General features: G+C 49.0%; 1 protein-coding gene across 3 annotated transcripts in view; it reads right to left on the bottom strand.

Annotated features, from left to right (window-relative positions):
- The window catches only part of NCOA7 (nuclear receptor coactivator 7), a 79,861-nt gene that overhangs the window by 65,930 nt on the left and 3,745 nt on the right, over positions 1 to 10,186 (bottom strand). Inside the window, exon 1 of one of the 3 annotated variants that reach the window (XM_026054576.1) lies at positions 9,502 to 9,549. The exons of the other annotated variants lie outside the window; for them this stretch is intronic. The gene's annotated coding sequence lies outside the window, so the exon portion shown is untranslated. Of the gene's footprint in view, positions 1 to 9,501; positions 9,550 to 10,186 lie in introns of those variants that run through there. 3 annotated transcript variants of the gene reach the window in all.

Below are 10,186 nucleotides of genomic sequence, written 5' to 3'. Positions count from 1 at the left end.
GCACCAACCGCCGCGTCCGTGGAGGGCAAGGCTACACTTTCCCAGATTGAGGGCAAGGCCAACGCTGTGGCTTCCATGGACAGCGGCAAGGCCAATGTCACCGCCTCTCTAGACGGAGAGCAAGGCCGATGCCGCCAGTTCCCCAGGCAGCGGGCAAGGCCGACGCTTCCCCAGGCAGCGGGCAAGGCCGATGCTGGCACTTCCCTAGCACGGAGCGTGCGGGCACGCAGAGGACTGAGCTGGGCACTTGGCAGCACCCCGCCACAACACTACGTACTTGCAGTTTCCTAAAAAATAAATAAATAGAAATGTATGCACTTTCTACATCTGCTTAGCAGTCAGAAAATCMCTTGAGGATTATTTGCTTGCTTAGTAGTTGACACCAGCATGTTCTTTCTTTGCAACAAGTAGCCCTACTTTTATGATCTGTTTTTTTAAAAAAAAATCTTTCCCCAGTACAAGAGGGATGTGGAGCTGCTGGAGAGAGTCCAGCGCAGGGCTATGAGGATGATCAGGGGCCTGGAACATCTGCCCTATGAGCAAAGGCTGAGAGAGCTGGGTCTGTTCAGCCTGGAGAAGACAAGGCTGAGGGGGGACCTGATCAGTGTCTATAAATACCTCAAGGGAGGGAGGGAGGAGGAGGGGGCTGGCCTCTTTTCAGGGGTGGCCAGTGATAGGACAAGAAGAAATGACCACAAATAGAAGCACCAAAAGTTCCACAGGAAATTAAGGAAATTTTCTTAACAGTRACAGAGCCCTGGAACAGGCTCTGTCCTGAGAGGTCGTGGCGTCTCCTTCTTTGGATATCTTCAAAACCCGCTTGGACGCAGCCCTGCTCCACGTGCTCTGGGTGACCCTGCGTGAGCAGGGGGGTTGGACTAGAAGATCTCTACAGGTCCCTTCCAACCTTAAGGACTCTGTGATTCTACGATCTCAGAGACAGCCTGCACAGGTACATTTTGACCTTGCCAAAACACAKGCATGAAGATGATGGAATTAACAGAGCTGATGACTTAGGGGTTCTCCATGAGTTCTTCAGGGAAGCGACCAGATCCTGCCTAGATTCCCACCTGGCACCGAGCAAATCAAGAGCAGCAGCCAGCAGAGTCGCTCCATCCTCCACCTGCTACGTGGCAGGGCCACTGGATCCATGTGTCTGCTTAAGCATCAACATTGCTCCCATGAATTAGCTTATATGGGGCATTCCCCATCCAATAAATGTATCTAAGTGGAAAATGAATAAATCAGAGGCAGAGTGAAAAGAAAGAGCTGGCCTTACTTAGAAGGATCAATTAAAGAAATACAAGCAATAATGGTGCAGCTCAATGCTTGGCCCAAATACATGCAAAACAAATTACTTTCTCCCTGTAATTACTGCAATCACTCCCTTTCCCAAAATGCTCAAGTATAATGTTAAATTTACATTTCCCATTGCACTTGGTAAGATTTAGCAAACACATTTGCACTGCTTTACAGAATAAGGCCAGCCAACAAGAAATTGTTAAAATATGCATAACATTACCAATTTAATAGGAGGTATTGGAGCTGGTCAATGGTTCTGTTCTTAGTTAGTTAAGTAGGTTTTCCAATAAATTTTAAAATCATGCTGTGAAAATTACAGGAAACTTTTTAGAATTAAAACATAGCTACCATGTTCAAGCTTTCAGAAAAAAATACCCCATTGAGACTAAACTGATGAATATTTATATATTTCCTCAACTAGAAAATAGAAAGGGAGAGMAAGAATGGCAGGAAAGAGAAAACTCCAAAGGAAAATTACTATTTTCAGGTCCCACCTCAACAGAGAAGGACTCTTTCAGTCAACGCCGGTTGCAAGGGCTCTAGACGGTGCAAATCCCAGGCTAGGGCTTTTCCTTTCACCCCCCTCCCACGCAAGGCACAAAGCAGCAGGAAAGGGGCTGCAAGGGCAGAGAGGAGTCTCGCAGGAATGCAATGCAAATGTTTTCCTATCTGAAACACAGCTAAGAGACTCAAAATGCCAAGTTTCCATAGCAACCTTAACTGTGCCACACTGCATACGYTGTATATTAAGTAACATATTGAACAGTTTAACTGTTTGGAAAAATCCCGCAAGAATTAACGCTGGAAACCTTCACTGGGCATTTCTTAGGTCCTTAACCTGAGACCTTCATTGCGCTGCAGTGCTTGAGGGCAACATGACACCACGTGAACACACGGTGCCTCGCAGGTGCTCGGGTACTCCGGGATTAGGTGCATTCAAATCACAACGGGTTGACCTCGGCACACTCTCAAGTTGCTGCTGGAAGCACCAATGTTTCCTTTCACTTCATTCTTCCTCGCAAATTCCTTTATGCACTGCATGATAAAGAATCACTTGGTTCTTCCATCCTTCTGCAACATCCTCAAAACCTTTATTCTCTAACCATTTTTCCTTTCTCCATCGCGGGATTCCTGTGGAATCCTCTTGTCCTCCTGCTAGTAGASAGCCAAGCGGTGCCACGCTGAAGGCAAAAGTCCCCAGGTAAACCTAAACTCGCCATGTAACATAGCACGCTTACACTTACCTGCATAGCTGCAGAATGGCTCTGAAGGGCTACTTGCTTCTTCTCAGTAAGATTTTTGCTGCCTTTCTGTGATGCAGCCATCTGTGAAGAGCTAAGCCTACTTGGGATTATTCCTGTGAGTACAGTCAGCAACCTCTATATTAGTCAGAGAAAACATGCCCACAGCTGCAGGGASAAAACAGTCGTGCATCTTCAGATAACTAATCACTAATGGCTGGAAAAGCCRTCCTTGCCAAAACTCGGTGGAATTAAGGACTTAAACTAACGGTCATATTTGCTTTTGTTATCACCGCATTGTCCTGTCTTCCACTGCTCTCCCTTCTTTTTTCTCACCCTCTTCAGTTCTCAGRAGGGTAAAAAAAAATCCTTGGTTTTAAAGGAAGTGGAGGGGAAAGGGAGGCTATTTCTAAATATGTAGAAAAGCCAGAACAAAYGACCATTCATAGGTACCAGCTACACACTATCCTTTCCTTGGCATATTTAATCTGGACTTTATTTGCTCAACTCGGGATGTGTTCATTCAGATGGTTCAGGGCTTGGCTAGCAAAGAGGAAAAAGCAAGTCTGMATCAAGGTCAATTGAAGCTGAATTAAAAACAGAAACATGGAAAATTTATGGTAAACAAACAAAACAAAGCAGCACGCATTTTACCTTCAGATAACCCGAATATTTTAACAATTATTACTAAACTGAGGTATTCCTGTTGAACAAGATGACTTTCAAACTAGGATTCAGCGCATTTCACATCGAAAGCACCAGCATGAAGTCCCTCAGGGTTTCCGAAGCTAAACGCCACTTTTTCGTTTGGTAAGGCAGAGGAAATAAAAAAGTAAGGAAAAAACCCGAATTTTACAAATAACGTAACTTCTCTGTGGAGCGGGGAGCCGGGCRGCGCCAGGGCAGGCTGGCGTCAGGGACGTCGCTGCCCCTCAGGGCAGCCCCCGGCACCCGGCGGGTACCGCAGAGCATCCCCGGGGGCAGAGGTGCCCTCGCCTGCTCGTAGCCCCRGCACAGGAGCCGCGGGGCGGCCTCAAGCTGAGGCCACACAAAATACCCTATAAAGGRCAACATTTCTCACCCGTGCTGAAATCTCTTTATTGAGGGACTATCCAGGTCTGGTGTCAAAAGCTTAAAATTTGGCAGAAAGCAATTGAGACCTTTGTGCAGACCCTCTGAAATTCTGTCCAAACAGAGCCAAGATGCAAGCTTTCCACAAAGGGAGGAAAACCCAGTTTGTACCTAATCCATCCGCACATGTTCTCAGTTTGCAGCCAAAACGCACCCTGGGGTATTACCCACAGGAAATGCATCATCCCAGGCCTAGACACATGTCCTTATCAATAACAATTACATGACTCAGGATAAAGACGCTACAGTTCAGATGGAGAACCTGCCGAATAAGCAGGCAGTGAAGACACAGCACTGGCCTTCTGCAGGTCAGCAGAGCTTCTCCGAGCTAACCGCTCGCAGAACTTGCCAAAGCAGAAAAGGGAAAAGGCATGAGAAACAGGAAGAAAGGCGCATTTCTAGGCCAGATAATCCCTCATGCTCAGGCCTTTCCATGAGAAAAAAATATMATTCCCAGCTTTTTCAAACCCTTGTAGCAAGTTTGCCATTCACAATTACATAACGATTTGCTTGTACTCACAATGAGAGCCAATCTGCAATGGCTGAGGAAACAACAAAAAGAAAGAATGCAAAGCAAATGTTACATGAGATGAAGAATAAGTCAAAACTTAAACAGTTATAAAATCCTGTGCCAGATTAGGCATCTACTTTCAATGCTATATAACGGTGACAGCAGAGCAGCGACGAGTTAAAGCGTGAAGCAGGGCTGAAGGTAACGTCCCGACTGCAGAGACATCCGCAGCAGTCTCATCACTCATTTCACTGGGACAAAGATTCTAAATGGAGGAGGAAAAAATAACAAACAGAAACACACACCCACAACCAAAAGAAATCACATCCAAAAGAGCAAGTACTTTTTGAAGGCCAGGTACCATTTACTGAGCGATGATAATCATTTTGCTGAAGAAATATATTTTCTATTTTTTTTCTTTTTTCCTTCCTGAAAGGGCTTTAACATCATCCAAAATCTCTTACTGGTCCCCGTAACATCAACAAGTCATGGTTACGCAGGCACGAGGAAATGCAGCCACCTCCACAAGGGGTTATTGTGACAGGAGGCCCCTTCAGCTCTGCTGGCTGCCACTTTGGAGACCAACTTGGCTTCCTGAGGGCATTTTCAGGAGCCATCCATAGAGACCCTCAAATGCACCTCGTTAGCTCCTGCGGGCACGAGGCCCGATGTGCAGGGAGCTCTGCTCAGCGTTTCGCTCCCCGTGTCACCTAGGCCTGCACTAACAGCAACAGAATGAGCCCTTCTGGCTTTTCTCATAAACTTAACCTGGGAAACTAGGAGCAGTTTTCCTTGCAATATGCCTSTCCATAGCTCTTTGTTGAGCGCTTGCAATAGGTATCACTGCAGCAGGTCTGGCTGTTATTCCTCCCACCCTTTTGTAGAGGGCCCTGGGTTYCTTGGAGTAAAATTTCATGGGAAAGATTCTGCAGGGAGCTCAGGATACTCCCAAATCAGAAACAATGGCAGACTTTGAACAAGCCTGATTTCAACAACAACTCCTAAAAATGAGATCTATGTCAAATGGTATTTTTTCTTTGAGCACATATTAAAAATAGAATTCCAACAGCATTCGCTGTAGTAAAAGAAGAGTCAAAATATAAAAAGTCCAAAGAGTATTTGTTGAGATTTCCCCTTCAATTTGCTGACATTGTGAAGGGTGTTTTGCTTTCGAGACCAGCGCACGTSCAGTCCTCTCCCTGCAAAACTGGCCCCTTATCAGCCAGCGTCAGCCTCAGGCCTGGGAGCCACCGCGGCAGGGACGGGGCAGCGCCGGTTGACAAAACACTGAAACCTGCTACTCGCACTGGGGCGTCAGGCGCGCAGTGTCAACAGCCGGGCAGAACGGAAAACTCACCCCCCTTCCTTAATCTCTTTTAATGACAACGCATGTGTTACTTTTGACAACAGAAATCGTGCATTATGAGGGGAAATGCAGTTTTCAAAACAAACAGTCGTCTTTTAAGTTTATCCACTGCGTGACCAGCTAGGGGCAGGGGCTCAGACTGACTCCACGGTRAGGAGCCAGAATTCCCGTATTTAACAAAACGAACCCTCCTCAGCGAGGAAGAACAGCAGCAGCAGCCCAGCAAGGAACCATTAACGTGGATCCTTCAGTGTGGCCGTGGCCCAAGGCAAACGCAGGCGGCCGCAGAGCCTCGGGCAGCCTCTGCAGAGCCGCGTGACGGTGCCAGGCGTCTCCCACCGCCGCTCAGCCCAGCGACGCACACGAGGCCGGCAGAGCCACGCACTGCGCTAGGCAAAAGCCACCCGCGTCTTTCCCTCGTGCTTCGAAATCCATCTCCCGACCAGCCTCCGATTAGTCAGACCTCTTGCTACTTGATCCCTCATATTTTGGTAGCAAGGGAGCTTTCCATGTGAACCAGCTGATAATTATTTGGTCCTTACCTGCGCAAGCGACTGGCTCGYGCCAGGCAGGGCCGACCTTTCACCACGCACGGGAGCGCAGCCCGCAGGGTTGTCCGCTGCGAGGCAAGAGACCAAGTTTCACCCGTTGGGTTCTCCACCCGTAGCCGTCAGGAAYGCCACCACGGCCACCAGCACTACACAGCTGCTGGGCATCTCCTCCAGGATAAAAGCTGTAGGAGCTGGGACAAATGCAGTTGCTTGGATGTCATGACACAGCAAATCAAATGAGCCCAGGCCGCTAYGTTTAGCCCGGGGTCTCCAGCAGCTTGGCTGGAATGTGCCCAGTCAACAGCCAGGATGGGGAAAATAAACAAGCAAAAAAAAATCCAATAACAACAACTCTCAGACACTATGTACATAATATATGGGAAGCAAGTTATTTTTAAATATATATTCTCAACAGCATACAAACCAGCACAATGTGTCCAGCCTCGACTGCACACAGCCAAGCTCTTCAGCACCTCCATAAGAGCCCGAGGTCTGTGAGGAGCCATCAGGAGGAGCTTGGGCTGTTCTCCGGCCTGCAAAGGTCCGCAGGGCTGCAGAAACCTGCACTAAGCACCATGCCCGCCCYGCCAGCGCAGCTAGAACCACCACAACTGCTTGAAAACGATGCAGAAACCGCCACTGAGCAAGTGTCTGTGCAGGGCGGCTGCCAGCGAGGGCCTGGCCGGGCCCGGCTGCTCCTCGTGGCAGCCCCAGGCAGATCCTGAGCGGCTCCCGGCGGGAAGCCCTCCGGACCTGCCCCACAGATGGGGGTGGCGACACAGAATACTGTGTGAATCCTTATAGATCACCGCTATGGGCTGCATTGAGGGCATTTATAAAGAAAACACACTGGAAAGCAAGGCAGGTGGCATGTGGGACAAAAAGCAGAGGAAACAGAGGAGAGGAGCTGCAGCAAGGGACAGCAGTGACAGSAAAGGTGGCTTCTAGATGGGAAGCGAATCAGAGGATAAAATACCCTTTCTTTAGGATAAGGCAGCTCTCAAGCAGCTCTCACATTGAATTTCTGCAAGACATGGCTATGATTTCCCATAACTCGTGCACTGGGACAGCTGGTCATCTGCCCTAGAAGTCCTAAATTTTGGAGAAAGAACTTTCCGAGCTCCATGGAAACACTAAAGGGAGCTCCCAAGGGCAGCCACTTCCAGGTGAAACTACTGGAAGAAAAAAATCTTGTGTAGAAACTCCTAACTATTAACAAAGGGCTTCTAATTTCTACTCAGTGGATAAGGAAATAAACATAAACATTCCTAACTTGACATTGAAAACAAAAAGTTTACAGTTTACACAAAAGACGGTATAAACAGGCTTGACTCCCTTGCCCAACTCTGATGATGTCTGTCCTCATAAACATGGGTGATACCACCATCACCTGACCATCACGGGTAGTCAAGACCACGTTCCAGAGAAAGGATGTTGAACAAAGGCAAGAACACCCTAAGATCAGGCCCCGCGATGGCAGCAATAACAGCAGCAAAAGGCAGCTGCGTAGGACGCGTAGCCTGGAGCCCACGCAGCGCACTGAGCACGATGGGGTACGTTCACCACCTCGCCCATCACGCGGGTTACAGAACAGCTGGAAGCAGCGACCACCTTAGTGCAGCTGACAAACCCATGGGGCCACAGCGAAGTCAAGCCATGGAATTCAGACCAAAAACAACGTGCACATTAAAACCCATCCACAAGATAAATTACAATTAGAAGGGCTAATTGAGACTATGACGAATTTTCTACCCATTGAATGTTCCAAGCCATAACCAGAAGACTTCCTGAAAGATAAGGTGCAGTTCAAAGTCCAGCTGTGGAGTCTTCCACAACTGCAGTGCAGCTCCCGGATGCTGCGGTACCATCCTGGGATACCGGTAGCAGCTCCCTGGGCTTGGCCACAGGGATACAGGCGGGACAGCAAATCACTGCACCTCAGGTACCTCACCCCCTTCTCCCAATTCACTGCCAGCTTGTGTCCCACAGCCCATCACGAGCTACCAGGAGACCCCACAGAGCCTCCCCATGCAAGGAGGGGCCCCATCCTGGTGGCCAAGGAGAATCAATGTCGTGGGATGGTGCTTGGGGACCCCCGGGCACCGCAATGTCCCTACAACTTCAAAACACAGCAAACAGTTCCTAATACCCCCAGCGGCAGCACAGCCGCCTAACGTTTCAAGCAAGAACAAAGTAGAGTCCTCTGCTTGCCATAAAAAGGCCTTGCAAAGAAAGAGAAATGCTCACGTATATATAAGGAAATATAATCCCTCTAGTTTGCCATGGAATTTTGTCACTGCCTCATTGTCTCATGAGCCAGGCTAGGTAAAAAAAATACAGGGGAATAAAGAAACTACTCAGATTTCAAAAGATCATGTGAAGAATGGGTTCTGCTGCTCTCCTTCCCTTTTCTTCCTCGTCAAAGGGGACCCACCCAAGTGCATTCCCTGGATGCAGCCTTCAACTCTTAACTGCCTTACAGTCAACTCTCGCCTCCTTTGAAAGCGATACTAACCCACAGGAGACGCTGGGGGCCGCAGGACCATTACAGCATCTCCCTCAGCGAGAAAAATCAATCCTGAGGCCTCTGCTCTCCACAAGCAGGAGCAAGGAGCAACACATGCAGCAGCAGCAGACTGTCCTTTCCACTAGGAATACTAAGCCAGCCCATCAATACTTCACCGAAACGAGCTGCGCCTGCAAAGCCTTAAACCCATTTGTCTTATGGATGACGAGGAAGAGGAGACTCGTCAGCCCTCCACAACTGCTGTGTTTGGCATCTGCTAAGCAACCCCCTGACAAAAAGGGCAAAACTCAGACAAAACGTAGGAGGTTTTACCACTGCTTATCATTAGTTATATCCCAGCTTCCCTTCAACACCTGCTGCAGTGCAGAGGGAAACCGGGTTCCCTTCACCCTCTACCCTCCCTCGCGGGATGGCTGCAGCAGCAGGGCCTCCGGCTGCAGCTCTTGGGCCTGACCCTGCCCCAGGGCTCGGTACTGCTTTCCATCTTTGAAACGCTCACCCAGGCTGGTGATTACTGAGAGTCACTGCGACCACAGTTACTCACCTAGAGGATCTCGACACTTCTGCTACTGTCGTTTCTGAAGGATGTTGTTCTCTAATCCAAATCACTCTCCAGGTAAATTCATCTTTGTTTGGAATGCAGAAAGTAATTCCCTACTAGCAGGGCATTTGCAAGTTACCATGGAAGAGGTCATGACCACAACTTAGCCAAATATTTATACGGCCAGTTCTGCTCGTATCTTCCAAAATAAGAAAGATAGAGAGAGAGAGAGGGAGGAAGAGAGAGAGGGAGGAAGAGAGAGAGGGAGNAGAGAGAGAGGGAGGAAGAGAGAGAGGGAGGAAGAGAGAGAGGGAGAGGGAGAGAAAAATACCTGTCTACTGAGGCAAGGACGGTTCCCATCAATTTCGGATTACTTCACCTCCCAACAGAATGATTTATCAATCCAGCAGTAGACATTATAAACGTAAGCCAAAGAAGGGAGCAGCCATAAACTTCTGTGCGTGCTTCTACGTATAACCTAATATGCAGCAGGAAAAAACAACGGTGCTGAATTCCTCCCAGCACCCCACATGGGCAAGCAGATCCATCAGCTTCAATAAAATTATTCACAAGACCGAAGTTACATGGTGAATATTTACAGACATCTTCCAGGTAAAGATGAAAGAGCCCCAAACAGRAAGGATTTCTGTATCTTTAAAATCTCGTTTTAGATATCTATATCCCAGCTAAAGTGAATCTCATCCAGACACTATGCACGTTCTTACGCACGTTAATTTTCTAGAGCCCCGTGCAAGCAGCGCGAGCGTTCCCCGTGTTTTCCGGCAGCGCAGATGCTCCTTTCTGCAGCAGGCTGGGCAGGGAGATGTGACCGCGCACCAGGTCTCCTGCACGCAGGGCTGCGGCTCCGGGCAGGACGTGACCGGCTCGCGAGCTCCCGTCCCCCCTGACCTCCACCGTCACGCGGGAACACGCGGGAACACGCGGGAACACGCGGGAACACCAGCCCCACGGGCACCTGCAGCGGCGGCGCCGCGCCCGGGCTCGCGGGGCTCCCG

Source organism: Nothoprocta perdicaria, unplaced genomic scaffold (assembly GCF_003342845.1).
Source record: "Nothoprocta perdicaria isolate Ctin4 unplaced genomic scaffold, notPer1 scaffold_123, whole genome shotgun sequence".
Lineage (NCBI taxonomy): Eukaryota > Metazoa > Chordata > Aves > Tinamiformes > Tinamidae > Nothoprocta > Nothoprocta perdicaria.
This window is presented reverse-complemented; position numbering and strand designations above follow the sequence as displayed.